The following is a 12,500-nucleotide window of genomic DNA, read 5'->3' on the forward strand; positions in this document are numbered from 1 at the left end:
CTCTCTCTCCCTGCAATCCACTTTCCCTCAATTATCCCCTATCTCCTCCATCTACTGTCTCCATTATCCCCCTCCCCTCCCCATCTCTCCCCTTCCTCTCTCTTCTTTCGCCATACATACCTTCTTTGAGCCCTCTGAACCCACTACACCACCCGGCGTCCATATAATAAATTTTACCTAATATTACTAACTGATATTTTTTACACCAAAGCGATCCGACGTTTTTTTCTGGACGTCAGAATAAAGTGGTGAATATTATGCAAGACTACATTCCCCAAGTGAGTGCTCTCTCTCTCTCTCTCTCTCTCTCTCTCATGTGATTCCCTTTTCCTCCACACGCCCTCTCTCCTCCTTCCCCTCTCTCCTCGTTTCCCTTCCGTACCTCTCTCTTCTTCCTCCAGTCCCTGTACTACCTCCTCCTTCCTCAGTCCCTCCCTTCCATTATTCCACTCCCCTCCCCCCCCCTCTCCCTCTCTCTCTCTCTCTCTCTCTCATCAGACGCATTTCAGGAATTCCTTTGAAGTCGGTGTACATGTTAATAGAGCAAATATATGTACATAGCCAGAGAAAGGGGACGTCTGTGTGTGAACTTTGATTCCTGTGTGTGTGTGTGTGTGTGTGTGTGTGTGTGTGTGTGTGTGTGTGTGTGTGTGTGTGTGTGTGTGTGTGTGTGTGTGTGTGTGTAACTTGCTGTTTGATGTATCTGTGTGTGTGTGAGTATGTAACCTGTTGCTTGACTAAATTGTGTGTGTGTGTGTGTGTGTGTGTGTGTGTGTGTGTGTGTGTGTGTGTGTGTACGTAACCTGCTGTTTGACATTTCAATCTCATGTCTACTAATTCCAGACGATTTTATCTTTTATTTTTAGATATATTTCCTGGTGCTCGAGGGGCGCCTTCACGTGGTGGCACTAGTATAACAGGGCGGTGGAATTTCCCGGATATACAAAGGTCCCTAAGTCCTCTCCTTATCGCATGTTGACAGGCGAGTTAGTTACATTATTACTACCTCAAGACAATCATATCAGGAGCGTCTTGGGGGCCAGGTGTCTCAAGGTAAGATTTCCACTGTCTTGACCTTTTAGCTTTACCTCCAGCCAGTCCTTCTCCCTAAGACTCCCACGTACAGTCAAACAAACAACTATGGCACACCTGACATACGATGGAGGTGAAAATGATCGAGTTCTGCTTGACACACCTGAATCCATTAACCTGGTGCCCTTATAAAACACAGCAGCCAGAAGGTGAACGTTTGTGCCACTTAGAGTCCTACTAATGACCAAGGATAATACCTGCACTCATAATCACAGGACGCTCCATATACCACAAGGCTTCTTCAGGTTTCAGAATGATCGGTGGGGTAAGATGACGACACTTTTTTGGTTGACTGTACAGGCTGTGACTAATTCGCTCCCTGACGTGTGAAAGGAACCTGCATGCCCACCAAACCCATGTGCCCTGCTGTCTCCTCTGCGATGCTGCTGCTTGTTATGTACACCATCAGGTAACTCTGTCTATTCCTTCTAAAATATGTCCAACTATAGTGATAAACAGTGACAGACAGACAGACAGACAGACAGACAGACAGACAGGCAGGCAGTTGTGCACACACACACACACACACACACACACACACACACACACACACACACACACATTTCCCAGACCGATAGCCGTATTCTCGTCGTTTTTTTTTATGCGAGGAAGAAGGAACCAAAGGCCATGAGCCAGCAATAACAGTTCTCTCCAAGAGAAAAACAAAATACAATAGAGAGTCAAATTCAAGATCCGATCATTTTGAGATGCCTGGACACACTGCGTTTGAAAGACTGGGGATCATAGGCAGCAGGAAATACAGACAGAGGGAGACAGTTCCAGAGTTGACCTGTTGCATAAATGAAAGACTGGGAGTAACGGTTAACTCTTGCATTAGAGAGTTGGACAGAAAAGGGATGAGAGTTTGCTGCTAGACGGGTGTTGTAGAGGTGGAGGAATGCATGCAGACAGTTCAGAGGAGCAGTAACCATTAAAGTAGCGATAGAAAAGAGATAAAGATGCAACAGTCCGGCGAAGAGACAGAGGTTGAAGGGAGTCAGTAAGAGGAGGAGAGTTAATGAGACGAAAAGCCTTTGACTCTACCCTATTGAGAAGAGCTGTATGTGGGGAGCCTCCCCACACATGAGAGTTGTACTCCACACAGGGGCGGATAAAACCCCAGTATAGAGTCAACAATTGTGCAGGGGTAAACAAAGAACGGGTTGGCTCAGCACACCCAATCTCTTGGAAGCAGATTTTACAAGAGATGTACTATGATCTTTCTAAGATAAGTCCTGAGTAAATGAAACCCCAAGCATTTTCAAGGATGATGCAGGATTAAGCTGAATATTATTAAACATTAGTGGGTATACCTGTGGAAGATTTTGTCGGGCTGATAGGTGTAAGAACTGAGTCTTAGATGCATTAAAAACAACCAGATTATTTTTACCCCAGTCAGAGATACGAGCCAAGTCAGACATTAGGTGTGCCATAGCCTCATCCCTTGTTTGTTGCAGTAACTGCTGAGATGGGCGTTGCGGGAACCGAATGGAAAGATGAAGGGTGGAGTCATCAGCGTATGAGTGGATAGGGTTAGATGTACACTCGCTCCAGAAAGTATCGGTGCACTGTGGGTCTGATGCCATCCGGAATGATTCGACCATGTGGCAGTGACAGCCCGTTAATACCTGTATATATTATAACATCTACGGCCATTCTATACTCATTGTGAAGGACTCAAGAGGTATCTGATATGGCAGTCATCTGTCGTCAGAGATGCCTGCGTGTGGCAGGACAGAACCTCAGTTTCAAGTTTCCTTTGTTCCGTGTGTCATAACATTTAACACATATTCTGCACCAATACTTTCTGGAGCGAGTGTAAAGCTTAGAAGGTCATTGATGAATAAAAGGAAGAGAGCTGGTGATAGGACAGAGCCCTGAGGAACACCACTGTTGATAGATCTAGGAGAAGAACTAGGACCGTCTACAACAGCGGCTATAGAACGACCAGAAAGAAAGCTAGCGATGAAGGCACAGATAGAAGGATAAAAACCGTAAGAGGGCAGTTTGGAAATTAAAGATTTATGCCAGGCTCGATCGAAAGCCTTTGAGATGTCAAGTGCAATGGTAAAGCTTTCGCCAAAGTCCCGAAAGGAGGAAGACCAGGTAGGTGAGAAGATCGCCAGTGGAGCGTCCCTGACGGAACCCATACTGACGATCAGAAAGAAGGTTGTGATAGGAAAGATGCCTTAAAATTTTCCTATTGAGAACTGACTCGAAAACTTTTGAAATACAGGACGTTAAAGCAATTGGACGATAGTTGGAGGGTTGGGAATGGTCACCCTTCTTTGGGACTGGCTGAATGAGAGCAAACTTCCAGCAAGAAGGAAAGGTACAAGTTGACAGACAAAGGCGAAACAGTTTGCCTAGGCAGGGTATAAGCACAGAAGCACAGTTCTTGAGGACAACAGGAGGGACTCCATCAGGCCCATATGCCTTGTTAGTATTGAGGCCAGTGATGGCAGAAAATACATCAGCTGAAGAAATTTTAATGTCAGCCATGAAGAAGTCAGAAGGGGGAAGTGATGGAGGAACAGCACTGGAATCGTCTAAAGTGGAATTGGAGGAGAAAGTCTGTGAGAAGAGATCTGCTTTATCAGTAGAAGAAATAGCTACAGAACCATTAGAGTAGAAAAGAGGAGGGAAGGATGATGAGGTAAAGTTGTTAGAAAGGTTTTTGGCAAGGTGCCAGAAGGAGCGGGAAGAATTCGAGTTGGAGAGTTGAGAGCATTTAGTACGGATGAAATTATTTTTAGCACAGTGAAGAACAGACTTAGCACGATTCCAGGCAGAAACGTAAAGATAATGTGATTCAGGGGTGGGTTGGCTCCGGTACCTTTTATAGGCCCTCTTCTTGTTGTGGACAGCATTAGAACAAGCGTGATTGAACCAAGGCTTTCTTGCATTAGTCAAAGCATATGAAAAAGGAATGTACTGTATGCTTCCATGCCTGAGAGAATAACCTCCGTAATGTGCAAGGCACACTCAGATCTCCCGGCCATGGAAGCAATAATCATTCCAGGGAAAATCAAAGAAGCACTGCCTGAGGGCCTCCCAGTCCGCGGCTCCAAAATGCCACAAGCGACGTTTCCCTGGAGGGTCCACAGGCCGTACCGGTGTGATAGGACAGGTTAAGGTGATAACGTTGTGATTGGAGGAGCCCAACAGAGAGAAAAGATTAACAGTGTAAGCAGAAGGATTAGTTGTAAGGAAGAGGTCAAGTATGTTGGAGCTCTCTCCAAGGCGGTCAGGGATACGGGTAGGGTGCTGTACATGCTGCTCTAGGTCATTAAGGATAGAAAAGATGTAGGCTTGTTCACCAGGTGGATCATTGAAAGGAGAGGAGAGCCAAAGATGGTGGTGAACATTGAAATCTCCTAGAATGGAGATTTCAGAGAAAGGAGAAATGGATAGAATGTGTTCCATCGTAGAAGTAAGATAGTCGAAGAATTTTTGATAGTAGAATTAGGGGATAAACAGCAGAGATATATTTAGTCAGAGAATGACAGGAAAGCTGAAGCCTGAGTGTAGAGAATTCAGAAGAATCGAGTTCAGGAACACGAGAGCAAGATAAGTTGTTGCATATATATACACAACAGCCACCTTTGGCTTTGAAATGACTATAGAGAAAGTAGGAGGATACAGAAAAGGGTTTGCTGTCAGTTGCCTCAGACAGCTGAGTCTCAGTTAAAAAAAGAAGGTGAGGTTTAGAGGAGGAGAGGTGGTGCTCAACAGAGCGAAACTTAGAGGAAAGGCCACGAATGTTGCAGAAATGAAGAAGAAGAGAGTCAGACAGTGGTTCCAGGCACCTCGAGTCGTCACCGGGAAAGGGGCGGAAGGTTAAGGAGGCTCCCTAACATCTCTTCCTTAGTTATTTATTTTGCTTATTACATCTTACTGTACCACTCAAACAAAGGTACAGTATGGTTACGATGTCCATGGAAACATATCAGGTCTCTATAATTCCCTACTCTGCCCCCTTCCTCTATAATTCCCAGGCCTCTTCACACCACAACCCCCACCACCCACCTTCCAACTCATCTATCACTGCACCTCACACACGCACGCTCCAGCCTCTTAAATAATACGGATTTAGCGTGTCAAAGGTGTCAAGCTTCAGTCTGACTGACACACTGAATGACCTTCCATGCTCCTGTATTGGTGAGAAATATTGGAAGCTAATTCTGACTATTTCTCGATTTCCTGCCTGTCTCTCATACTCTCTCTCTCTCTTTCTCTCTCTCTCTCTCTCTCTCTCTCTCTACCTATCGTTTGTCTGTTTGAGTGTCTGTCTTTCTGTTTGTCTGTCTGTCCATATATCTGGTTCTCCCCCCCCCTCTCTCTCTCTCTCTCTCTCTCTCTCTCTCTCTCCCTCTAATGCTCTGGTTACCGTTGAACTCTCAGACTGTGGTTCTTTCCCATTACGGCGGGCATGCAGCGCCCGTTTAACCACATACTCGCACAACATTCCTGTCCAACCATCTCATGCAAGAACTGACAGGTACCTCCAGTTTTTTATGTCCAGTACATGATCAGTCAACTCTGGAACTTCATAAGCTGCATGTCTTTCCCTCTGCCTATGACCTCCTGTCTTGTAATCGCAGTGTGTCCAGGTATCTCCAGGTAAACGTGCTTTTAATTTGTCTTTATTTTTCACTTCCTGAGAGGGACAAATCTTGCAGGCTCTATTGTTTTATCAAAGGATAAAGAGTCAATTAAATGTAGGGAGATAGATATAACAAAGGTAGACAGATAGATATAAAGGTTTACAGATGGATATAACAAAGGCAGAGATAGATACACAGAAGTAGATAGATACTTCACTGGCCACAAATGCCCGGCTCTGTATGTACACAATGGATTTGGAGTTTAATATTATACCAACCTTCTAAAGCAAGCCTATTTCCTGCTCACAACACACACACACACACACACACACACACACACACACACACACACACACAATATAAACACTCACAAAACCCAGTTTTAAGGAAGGAAATGGAGTCGGTCAGTGAATTAAAGAGAGACAGAAATTTACCAGATCAAAGAGAGACGAGAAGAGACACGAGGAGGAGGAGGGAAGAATATTGGAGATGAAGCAGAGAAGCAGAGAGGAGAGCAGGAGAAGAAGAGAGAGAGTAGGAGAAAGAAGAGAAAGAGAGGGTAAGAGAATGAGGATGAAAGAGGCAATTAGAGACAGGGCGACTGGGAGAGGGATGTGATGCTGAACTGGGCTATACATGAGAGAGAGAGAGAGAGAGAGAGAGACGATGGTATAAAAATCAGCGAAAGTCTGGATTGGATAAAGGAGTAAGAAAAGGAGGAGGAGGAGGAGGAGGAGGAGGTCAGGTAGGAAACGGGTGAGGAGGAGAAGAGTATAATTTAAGTGAAGAGATGATGGTGGAAGAAAAACAGGGAGAGGAGGAGGAGGGACAGGGTGAGAAAGAAGAGTACTTGATGTCCTAGAGAAAGGAGGACAGGAGGAGGAAAGGAGGAAGAGGAGGAGGAAGAGGAAGAAGAGATGGTGGGTTATAATGACGAAGAGGAGGAGGAGGAGGAGGAGGAGGTGGTAAAATTGGCCATTAACTATAGTCTGACAAATCTAAACGTCGGGTTTTGGTGGAGTCACCCCCTCCCTGCACTGTTGCCACGTTTCCGAGCTGACCTCTCCATCAGCGATGACCTTGACACTGTTTCCCTCTTGTGATCTCCGTTTTTCTAATACCCCCTATACCCCTTCCACCAACACCCCCTCTAACCCGGACCCCAACAACACCCCCATCAACAACACCAGCTATACCTCCACCACCAACACCTCCTATAAATATAGACCCCCACCATCAACACCTGTATAATAATTAGCCGTTGATAATTGCTATACTTTTATTGAGAGCATACATTCTACCCTATTGCTCAAACTCCCTAATCTTACAATCCCATCTGTCTTAATCCTTCCCACTGCCTTCGTTCCTAAATCCCTTAATTGATCTATTTTTAACCTAAGTGTCCCCACACCTTTTAAACCATTTACCTCTCTGTCACTATTCTCCACCATATGTATCAACTTGTATTATATTGTGTATAGAACTTTCATACTGTATGCTGTACTACTGTATAATGTATAAGAATACCCACTGTTTAGTGGAAATAAAGTTTTATTATTATTGTTATTATTATTTCTCTCTCTCTCTCTCTCTCTCTCTCTCTCTCTCTCTCTCTCTCTCTCTCGCTAGATTTTGTTATGTGTCATCCATGGTTTTTTACTTCCATTTTTATGTATGGATTATAATTTTGACTTTATTTCCGCACCACCCTTGAGGTAAAAGTCACGGCGCGTTTTTTTTATAGAGGTTTCCCCAATAGGCCTAAATCCTGTAGGGGGTTGGTGACCTCCCATAGCGTACACACAAACACGTGTCGCGTGAGTGCTGCCACCCCAGAGCTGTTTGATATATTTATTTTAATTATGAAAGGATCGCCTCTTCCCACTTTTATCCCTTCAAATTTTCTTGCAATTATACTTGCTAAATTAATTAGCAATGTTAGAAATGTTGGGGAAGTAAATAATAATTAGAATATTTTTAGAGCAACACTGCCAAATTTTAATGCCACGTTTCTCTATTATCGTATCTTATAGTATGCAGAATAGTTTTATTCTTCCTTGATACATGTCAGCACTTTCATTACAGTTATATTAGTATGAGTTATGTTTATGTATCATTCCTACTACACAAACCACAGGCGTTATACATCGTAGGGTTAGGAAACATGGCATAGTGTAGGCAGTGGCAGACTCCACCCAAACCCTATGTTTAGATTTGTCAGACTATAGATGTGAGAAGGAAGAGAAACAGAGAGAGGCTTTGTGTGTGTGTGTGTGTGTGTGTGTGTGTGTGTGTGTGTGTGTGTGTGTGTGTAAGATTGAGTAAGACGAGGAGGAGGAGAAAGATGAAAGAGGAGGAGGAAAATAGTCAGCAGTAATAATAATATAAATAATAGATGCAATAATAATAATAGTAATAACAATAATATTAATAATAATAATAATAAAATAAATTACGTTTTAATAATAAAGGAGGACGAGTTAGAGGACGAGGAAGAGACAAGGAGAAAAACAAACAAAAGAAACTAGATAAGAAAAACGTAGCAGAGAGTAACTAGAAGCGGTGCGAAGGCACAGCAAACCCGTCCACGGCAGTCATTTTAGTGGTGACGTATAAACACAACAGGATATCTAGTCAAAGATGTCACATATCAAATTTGGAGTAATTCGGGTGAAAACTGACGATTTGATGTCCAAGTGAAATTTTGGGCCCAACCTACCTGATACTGACCCCTCTACCGCTAACTGGGAGTGACCCACCTGCTGTAATGAGGCATGTTATAGGATGCAGACTTGAAAGATGCGCCTTTAAGTTTTGGTTTCATGTGGATATGAAGAATTTGAATGGAGTTATGGCAAAAAAAAAAAAAAAAACTAAAGATTTTTCATTTTATATTTTTTTGGCCCTTCAGCCTGGGCCTTGGCCCCATTTGGCCCAAAATTTAACCAGTTGATCAGGAGGTCATAGCCCATCATTCCTGTAATTTTGGCGAAAATTACACCAGTAGTTTTCGCGTCAAGTTGTTAACAGACCGACAGACAAACACACAGACAGATAAACCGAGTGAAAACAATACTTGTCCCCGAGTCCCTCAGGGCGGCGACGGGTAAAAATTATGAGAGAGAGAGAGAGAGAGAGAGAGAGAGAGAGAGAGAGAGAGAGAGGAACGGGCGCTGGTTCATTCCTCAGGCTTACGACATTATCCCTCTATCACGGTGGCCCCAGTGGAGATAATTAAACTAAAGGTGTTGGTGTCAGAGAGAGAGAGAGAGAGAGAGAGAGAGAGTAGTTTGCTTGTCAAGTAGGTGTGTGACAAAGTGGTGACATCGTAGGCACCTTTTACACGCTCGCTCTCTCTCTCACTCTGTCTGTCTCTCTCTCTCTCTCTCTCTCTCTCTCTCTCTCACACACACACACACAAACCTCAATCATCTTTTACAGCGTCATATCTCGTCTGACCCTATTTAAATGCACACCAACCCGGAATCGAACCCATTACCTGACGGATCCACACAAATCATTAACACTCCCAGGCTCCTATGACCCACTCAGCTGAAGGAAATCGTCTGAGCTGAAGAAAATTGACAACTGACGAAACTCAATGAAAACCCTATCTAAATTAATGGGTGCTTCATATGATTTCGATTTTTCCGCTATATATTCGTTCACACCCCGTTTACAGCTTAATAAAACACTCTGGAGTGGAATAATATACCTAAAGTTACCCTCAACCATGAGAGGGGTTGATCACTTCTCTCTCAGGCGGTCATTTATCCTTCGTTCTCCTTTATTTTTTTTCTTTTTTAATTTGGTGAGACCTCCTGGGGCACCGCGGTTAAAAGCAGTCTATCTATAAGTCTTAGGTTAAAATGCGTCTCCTTGGTTGCTAGTCAAATGGGCCCTCCACTGTCACTACACCTGGCCATTAACTAAGCTAAAAAAAATTGTAGACATGAAGCCAGATGCAAATTACCATCCTTGATAAATATACCTTTCCAAACACTCTTTCAAACACACTATGCGTCTCCTTGGTTGCTAGTCAGTTCAAAGACACTCCACCCCTGGACTGTTCAGCCATAAAGAACTTTTATTAAATTTCGTCTTTCCAGAACATGTCGCTGTTAACAGAAGGCCTTTGGCTCTGTTAAGCATTATGAACTGACTGAAGGTAACTTGAGCTGAAGCCAGGCAGAGGTGGTAGGCAGGAGGGAGGCAGAGGTGGTAGGCAAGAGGCAGGAGGGAGGCAGAGGTGGTAGGCAAGAGGCAGGAGGGAGGCAGAGGTGGTAGGCAAGAGGCAGGAGGGAGGCAGAGGTGGTAGGCAAGAGGCAGGAGGGAGGCAGAGGTGGTAGGCAGGAAGGAGACAGAGGTGCCAGGCGGGATGGAGACAGGCAGGAGGGAGGCAGAGGAGACAGGCAGAAGGGAGACAGAGGGTGGTAGGCAGGAGGGAGGCAGAGGAGACAGGCAGGAGGGAGACAGAGGGTGGTAGGCAGAAGGGAGGCAAAGGGTGGTAGGCAGGAGGGAGACAGAGGGCGGTAGGCAGGAGGACGCCAGAAGGAACTGAGATTCTACAGAAGAACTATCATGTAGTCCACCATCACGAGAACAATAACACAATACAATAAATAAATAAAAATATTAAATTGATGAGGAGGGGAATAAAAATACAGCTAACCTCTTTTGTACAGCAAAAAGGGTACAGTAATAAAAACGGTACAGTGATGAAAACGGAACGGTGATGAAAAAAAGGTAGAGTAATAAAAATGGTACAGTGATAAGAACGGTACAGTAACAAAACGGTACAGTAATATAAACGGTACAGTAATATAAACGGTATGGTGATAAAAACGGTACAATGATAAAAACGGTACAGTGATAAAAACGGTATAGTGATAATAACGGTACAGTAATAAAACGGTACAGTAATAAGAACGGCACATTAATAAAAAAGGTACAGTGATAAAAACGGTGCAGTGATAAAAACGAGTGATAAAACGATACAGTAATAAAACGGTAAAATAATAAAACCCGTACAATAATAAAAACGGCCAGTAATATAAACGGCATAGTAGTAAAAACGGTACACTAATATAAACGGTATATTAAAACGGTACATTACTAAAAACGGTACAGTGATAAAAACGGTACAGCATTACAGGTGGCTATGGAGGGTCGAGTGGCTGAGGGGTACAAGCTTCACGAAATAAAGAACGGTACAGCAAGACAAGAAAGGTACAGCTAACGAGTTGTATGGGAAAAATTAATATAGAGAGGAACAACACTGTGTCTATAATTGTATCACATTATTTCAGGAAGAGTGATGTCCAAAATCAACCCTTCCTCCAAGTTGGCGATGTACGAATTGGGGGAGGGAGTCTGCAAGAAAAGTGATGGATGTGAAAGTCGAAGTGTTCTAATGGCTATCTTGTGTGTGTGTGTGTGTGTGTGTGTGTGTGTGTGTGTGTGTGTGTGTGTGTGTGTGTGTGTCAGGGGTCCGTGTACGTCACTGGTAGAACTGACAGGGTGTGAAAAGAAGCAAGAAAATGAAAGGACATACTACCAGCACCCACCTTAAATGTCCGCCATGGTGTGGGCTTGAACCCTTGACTCGGGGCTCACGCATCACCAGACGAGTACGCAAACCATCGGACCACCGCAGCTCCTGGAACAAAAACGGTAGGATTGTGAACAGATGAACAAAATGTGTACTGAAATGAGAAGGGTAGTATCAAGAACAGTGTAGTGTGACAAAAAAGATACATTTTGACGTGAACGGTACAGCCCTACAGGGGAATATGGTGGGTGTGGGCTGAGTGGATGTTATTGCAGTAGTAGTAGTAGTAGTAGTAGTAGTAGTAGTAGGAGGAGGAGGAGGAGGAGGAGGAGGAGGAGGAGGAGGAGGAGTGGCAAGACAAGAGATAAGTAACGTACAGTTGAACAAGCGATGCAGTATGGAAGAACGGTACTTTGACAAACGGTACAGTTGCCCCACAGGGAACGAGAACGGTACAGTAGGGTAAAAATAGTAAGGTGTAACAGACATGAAATAAGTTTAAACAGTGTAACGTGAACGGTACGGCTACACTACAGGACGAGAATGGTACAGTATGAGATGAACGGTACAGCGCGACAAAAAATGATGAAGATATGACACGACGGTACAGCCAAACAGTGAATAATACGGTGTACTGAGTGTGTGGCTTTTAAGGGTACAGAAAAAAAAATGAGTACTGCTTCTGAAATACACCCAATGAACGGCAAATGAAATTAACACATTCACCATTTAATCTAAGCAGTTTTAAGCAATTCCTCTTCCACACACATCCGTCGGCAAGGCACTATTAAGTATAATATATACTTGGTAAAGGAGAGGGAACGGATTTTCCACCCCTTAGCTTCGTGTGAACCCTTCCACCTTAATCGTAAGTTTGGTTAGGTTGTACTGGCTTGGACTGGACTGACTTGGCTTGGCTTAGACTGGGCTGGACTGGGTTGGGTTGAGTTGGGTTGGGTTGGGTTGGGTTGGGTTGGGTTAGGATGGGTTAGGTAAAGTGAAGTTTGGCTGGGCTGGGCTGGGCTGGGCTGGGCTGGGTTGGGTTGGGTTGGGCTGGGCTGGGTTGGACTAGGTTGGGCTGGGCTGGGTTGGACTAGGTAGGGCTGGGCTGGGTTGGACTAGGTTGGGCTGGGCTGGACTGGGCTGGGCTGGGCTGGGCTGGGTTGCTGGGCTGGGCTGGGCTGGGTTGGACTAGGCTGGGCTGGGCTGGGCTGGGCTGGGCTGGGTTGGGTTGGGTTGAGTTGGATTGG

This window comes from Coenobita brevimanus, chromosome 116 (assembly GCF_032717465.1).
Source record: "Coenobita brevimanus isolate Jiangsu-jjx chromosome 116, ASM3271746v2, whole genome shotgun sequence".
Classification (NCBI taxonomy): Eukaryota; Metazoa; Arthropoda; class Malacostraca; order Decapoda; family Coenobitidae; genus Coenobita; species Coenobita brevimanus.